Below are 6,027 nucleotides of genomic sequence, written 5' to 3'. Positions count from 1 at the left end.
AAGTATAAATGTCGCGCGTACTGATGTTACACCGCAATTGATTCCTTAATCCCTTAATAGCACTTTTTGTAAGTACAAAAATATATCTCCTGTGTTTATTTATTTTAAAGGTAGGTCATATCCATCATAGCTCAGAGGTCAACGTATTTTCCAATATACCTACACTGCACCCACAGTACGGACAGGTATAGGCCACTAGGTCTGTAAGTTATATTTTTATTTTTAATTCAACTTAGAACAGTTTTCACTCAACTTCTCTCATGTCCTTGTCTGCCTCTGAAGTCCATTGTCATGGGACTACATTGCTTGTAGCTTGAAGCATATCACTGTCTGCCTTATTCAAGTCTATTTATATCGTAAATTAAAAGCGCATGAACAGGAATACATTCCACAGTCCACACTCAACATTTACCCTACGTTATTTGAAAATCATGAATGAAAATTCAGTTTTTCCGATAACAGCACCAACAGAAAAATATAGTTGTAAAAGACACTTGGCCCGAATCACAACGTCTTGTGTTCAAAATAAGGAAACTTTACGTAGACTCTCAATATTTGGATACGGTTTGCCACTAACTCGAAATAGGTTTTCAATATAAAGTGCGCGCTTTATTAAAATGCTCGTGTGGTGTAGGTCAAACACCTTTGAATTGCTTAAGACACCTCGACCGCAAAGAAAAGCCGCCTCGAATGCTTTAACTGGGCTACCTATATAATTACTAGATAGTAATTAACTTTGTCTCTAAATAACCTTCAATTTAATAACCGCCGCCGCCGCCGCGATAGGAAATTTTGGCTTATGCTATAAATGTAGGTGTAGTGAGCGTTTTGTGTTTTAATTATTATTCATCTCAACCAAAAAAAAATCAATCGAATCGAATCGAATACATAAAAATAGGGAGATACGCAACAAGCAATAAAAATGATACACTTGGGCTAATAACACATGAATACATATTTGTCAATCTTTTGTTCTAGTTGACACTAGAAGCCTTAGCGTCAATTGGGAGGAGGCATCATTAATAGTGCGAACGGTAGCGTTTTAAGTAAATTAAGTTAATTTTTTTTAAACAAATCTGTGACTATAATTTATGAGCCTTTCAAGACCTAAATTAAATCAGTAATGCCGAAATCTTAGATTGATTTTTTTTAATACTAGTTTTTGATTTAATTTTATTTAAAATGAAATATAATTATTTTCGAGTTTAGTTTTCAGATCAGATTCTTGTCGTTATTGAAGCGTTCCATTCACATTAACTTTGTGTATTTGATGGAAATTTGTTAAGCTTCCTGTCCTTAAAATTCACTTGTAGTTTTAGGTTGATCTCAATGGAATGGAAATAAAAACTAAATATAAAATGTTTATCATAAAGAGGAAGAAGTTAAGGGCCTTATGAACATTAACCTTTTTCTCTCAACATATTTCCTCTCAAAATATCAAGAGGATATTTTAAATGAACTAAACTTTTTTTCAAAATTTCTTGGAAAATGTTAAGTTAATATGGAAATAATATTGAGTGTTGATTTTCGCAAAGAGTTTCATAGTTCTTATTTGATTTGTTTTAAATATTTGCTTTCCAAACATGATCTTTGATCTGACGATATTCCCCATACAAATGTGTCGCTTTATATAAATGAAAGAGAAAAACTCTGTTCATTATTTCTGTTGCAATTTTTGTTTTTAAAAAATAATAAGATCAAAAACGTTCTCTATAAAATGTGAAAAGACTAAATGTTCAATTGTTCAACAAATTTAATGTCAAATACAAAAATTCCTGAAACTTTTCTTTCTTATAAATTAAAACAAAGAATTCAAAAAAGCAATGAATCCAAGATATCGGCAACACTTATTGAATTTAACAAACAAATGTTCTTACTTCTCAAAACTTTTAATCAAAATTCAACTTTAATTGACAAACTATAAATTTACCTAATGTAGATTTTGGAAATGTTTTTAATACCACAATGATATCTTTTGCTCAAAATTTCTATGGAACAAAATACAAATTCACTTTTTATGAACACATCAAAGTTGGATTTATAATTAATACGCTTGATAAAATATCGCGACCGTAATTTGTCTGAGCGTTTCAAAAAAAAAAAAGAAAATAAATAATAAAGAAATAAGTAGCTTGCAATTGAAAATAAGTGCACGCGGCATCGACGGAAATTGATCGTGTTTCATTTTGCTAGATTGATTTTAATTATTATGGATGAAGGGTTTTTGAACACAGGATCTAAGGGATATAAAAGTGAATGCCAGAGTGGTCTTTAAAATAATAATAAAAAAAGAAAAAATAAAAACGTTAAGTGTTTAATAGATTTGTTTTCTTCCCCCGAACCCAAATTAATGAGAAAATAAAATAAGCTTTATTTGAAATGTGGTACACCCATCCCCTGGGCAAAAAAAAAATGGTTGAATAATTCTTTTGAACGTGTGTACAGTTATTTCTTCAAGAAATGATAGAAAAAGAAGAAGAAATTTTAACCAAAATATACATAGTTAAAAAGTGTCGAAGTGAAAATAAAAATCTTTTATCAAAATGAAGTTAATTGCGTGCAATTAAGGATAAATAACATAAAGTTCTACGTTTCCTTGTGGATAACTTTCAATCAATATTGTTGGATAATACAAAAATGGTAGGTTGATAGTGATTTAATTTGAATTTTTTAAAATGTTTAAACTCATAGGTCTAATAGTTCGCCAATCGCTTCATCCCCTTTTACATGATAGAACTGTTTACTGGAAACTTGCTTAGACTTTCTGTAATTAAAATCCGTTTGAACAACATTTCTAGGAAATCCATTTATGGACTTTTACATTCAGAGAGATAGCAAACAAAATCTTTTAACCGTCACGATTTTGTAAAATATTACTTTACTTGCTTTAGTTGGCGCTACAGCGCATTGTGCTCCTGGGCCTCAAGTAATAACTTTCGTCAGCTTACTTGATATCTAGCTTGCTGCCTCCAGTTTCGAATACCAAGTTGACGTGCGTCGGCCTCAACTTGATCACTCCACCGGAGATGAGGCCTGCCTGCCTCTGCTTCTTGTTCCCTCAGGCTTGGCGTTGAATACCTTACGGGCTGGAGCTTCGATGTTCATTCGCTTGACATGCCCTAGCCATCTTAAGCGTTGAACACGCAGTTTTTTGACCAGTGGCAAGTCGCTGGACATCACCTTAGTTTAAAACCATTTTCATGTAACGCCATTTTTTCTTGTGAATAGGATTTTCTTTGATCAAGTAGTTGGGGACAAGGAAATACACCAACAATAGTGCAACAACACAATTGTGGTTTTCCATTGTTTAATTTTTAATGTCAATACAAATTTAAATAGATTTTTTTAAGAGCGTCATTTATTGTTGTTCTTTTTGTCGGTGTTTCTGTCTATTTAGCTGTTAAATATTCATTCAAAAAAAAAGATATTTAAAATATATTAATTTATTTTATCAACAATGGAAAAAACCCGCATATGTATGATTTTTTTATTTAAAATTATTTGTTGAACTTTTTTTATTTATTTCTTCTTAATTAAGTAATTATTTACATTTTTCATAATGGTATAATATTTAGTTCAAGCTTTAGTTTTATTTATTTATCATAATCAAGAAGCACTGTAAATTATGATTAATTTATATTTACATTTATTTCGGAAAATTCGGCATAGAGAACAAACAGTGCCATAACGCTTGGCCAATTATAGGAATTCAAACATTGTTTTAAATCTTGTTTTGGAAGATGGATTTAAAATGTATTTTTGTTAAAAGAATGGGGTTGATATTAAGAGAGCTATGTGGGATTAATTTCCTATTAAAAGAGGAAACTAGACAAGTGAATCTTTAAAATATTAAAAAATAAACTATATCATTGATGTTTCTGGTATTTATGTAAGACTAAAATGAGTCTAGTGAATATAAAATATTAAGGGATGAGTAATCTTCTTTCAAGAAATATCGTTCTATTGAATAGTTTTCTAATTAAAATCAGTACATTGCACAAGGGCGGGTCCAGACTTTTCATCAAAGGGGGTCACACACTAAGATGAGTTTTTAATCATCGCTTAAAAATGTTCTCTTATGTTTTGTAAAGGATGCTAACAAAATTTAATAATTGCTAAAATGATAACTTTAGTTATCAAATTATTTAGAACAATGTTGTCCAGCAAATTATGGTCTAACTATCTAATTTGGATGACTCATATGAAAGCATTCCAAGATTCAAACAGCTGTCTAAATATGCCATATTTAGGAGCTAAAATACAATAGCTTAGATGGTTTTTGGTGCATTTCGAGCAGAAATATAGGAAATTGTTTTGAAACACACTTTTCTTTTTTTCATTTCTATTAATGCGAAGAACGCTGCAAAACTTTAAAAATCCAGAAAATGAGAGAGGATCTGATATTTAAAAATATCGGGCTTTTTTTTACGTAGCTTTTCGAACTCAATTTCCGGGATTATTTTATTACTATCGTTATCAATCTGCTTACTCGTATTTGGATCTTATAAAGGCGTCAACAAAACTTAAAAATTGTAGAGACAAAAGGGTTTGGTTCTTGAATTTAAGGAAATAGTTGCATTGAAGTAAATTATTTCTCTAAAAAAATTAAATTAAAACAAAGTAAGGTAAATAAACAAATAAATTGGGAAGAAAAGTTTTGTAGCCGTCACAAATTACACGTTTCAAAGCTTTTATATTAATAGATATGAAACGTTTATTATGTTTTTCACTTAGCCATTAGTTTAAAAAAAGTGTCACTTGATTTTTTGTTTGTATCTCAATTCTCAGAGCATCCAAAGCAAATTCACTTCAAAAGTAGATTTATTTATTTTTTTAAGATCTTTTGTATTCAACAGAAAACCAATTTTGTAAGAAATGAAATGCACGACTGGGTCGCAAGAACTTGATAATTTCTTCCAAAAAGTCTGTTAAAAAATATTGCCTATATTTTAAGATATAAAAATGTACCTCCAAAATAAGTTCTCCTCAATAATTTAAATGCCATTTTATTTGTCAAAAAATCTAGATTAACCTATTTTTTTCGAAAATTATTTTAAATTTTGCCTTAAAAATATTTTTGGTATAAGCACTAAATAAAGAGCTTATAAATATATGAACATTTTACATTCCAACTTCGTAAAAAACTTGCTATATAGTTCCTATATGTCGGAGTTAAAATCACTTCAATAATCACTATTTATGTGTGTCAAAAAAATGTAAGAATAAAATTGAAGGCTAGTTTAAATAATTAAAAGGCAACTTAATATAAAATTGATGATCTCTTATTCAAGGTTTCTTCTTAAGAACCTGAATATTTGCTCTTTTTCTTAGAAACAAATTTTATGAAAATAATTTAAAGCATGACTGAAGTTTTTTCAAGTTCTAAATTGAGCGAAAATCAAAATTTGGGTTGTTTTTGACAGCAGACCACTTTTTTGTGAATGTCGTTAAATTACTAATAAATCTTTAAATGAAATTTGTACTTAGACAACTTAACTGTATAAGCTTTTTGTCTCATATGACCCCCACTGGATCGTCAATTGGTCAAAAGTTGATGAATTTGTGCAGAATTTTTGGAATAGGGTTGAATATCCGATTCATATTGTGTCTCTGGTCCAATCTTCAGTCAAAAGTAGTACTTTTAGCAACAAAGTTTAAGGAAGTAAAATACAAATCTTGTTTTCATATACAATCATTAACGCAATACGATTTGTTTTGAATTGAAGGGAAGGGAATTCCTACGAAAAAGCAAACAAATTATCTCCCAGGAGGGGTCATGACACCTACGACCCCCCCCTGGATCCACCATTGACATTGCAGATCCTGTTTTTATGGTGCTGCTGTGAAATAGGCAATGCCACTACTTCTCTCAAAAATTTCAGCCGAATTGCTAGTACATCGGTTGTTTTCCTTTCGATACTAGTATGAGAACCAAAACTCGTCATACCCAAAAATTTCGTTTTGTGCAAAATGGAAAAATCTTATTACGGCTTAAAGAGGACACTTGTTGAATTTTATATTGTTTCT

At 30.3% G+C, this 6,027-nt stretch overlaps 1 protein-coding gene across 2 annotated transcripts in view; it reads left to right on the top strand.

The window, feature by feature from the left end:
* Positions 1-504: 504 nt before the first annotated feature.
* The window catches only part of LOC129948373 (gonadotropin-releasing hormone receptor), a 247,702-nt gene continuing 242,179 nt past the window's right edge, over positions 505-6,027 (top strand). The window contains exons 1-2 of one of the 2 annotated variants that reach the window (XM_056059348.1): positions 505-1,034; positions 1,940-2,640. The gene's annotated coding sequence lies outside the window, so the exon portion shown is untranslated. Of the gene's footprint in view, positions 1,035-1,883; positions 2,641-6,027 lie in introns of those variants that run through there. The other variant, XM_056059347.1, reaches the window with a different exon arrangement.

This window comes from Eupeodes corollae, chromosome 2 (genome assembly GCF_945859685.1).
Source record: "Eupeodes corollae chromosome 2, idEupCoro1.1, whole genome shotgun sequence".
NCBI lineage: Eukaryota > Metazoa > Arthropoda > Insecta > Diptera > Syrphidae > Eupeodes > Eupeodes corollae.
Note: the sequence above shows the minus strand (reverse complement) of the source record. Positions and strands in the feature narration are given on the sequence as shown.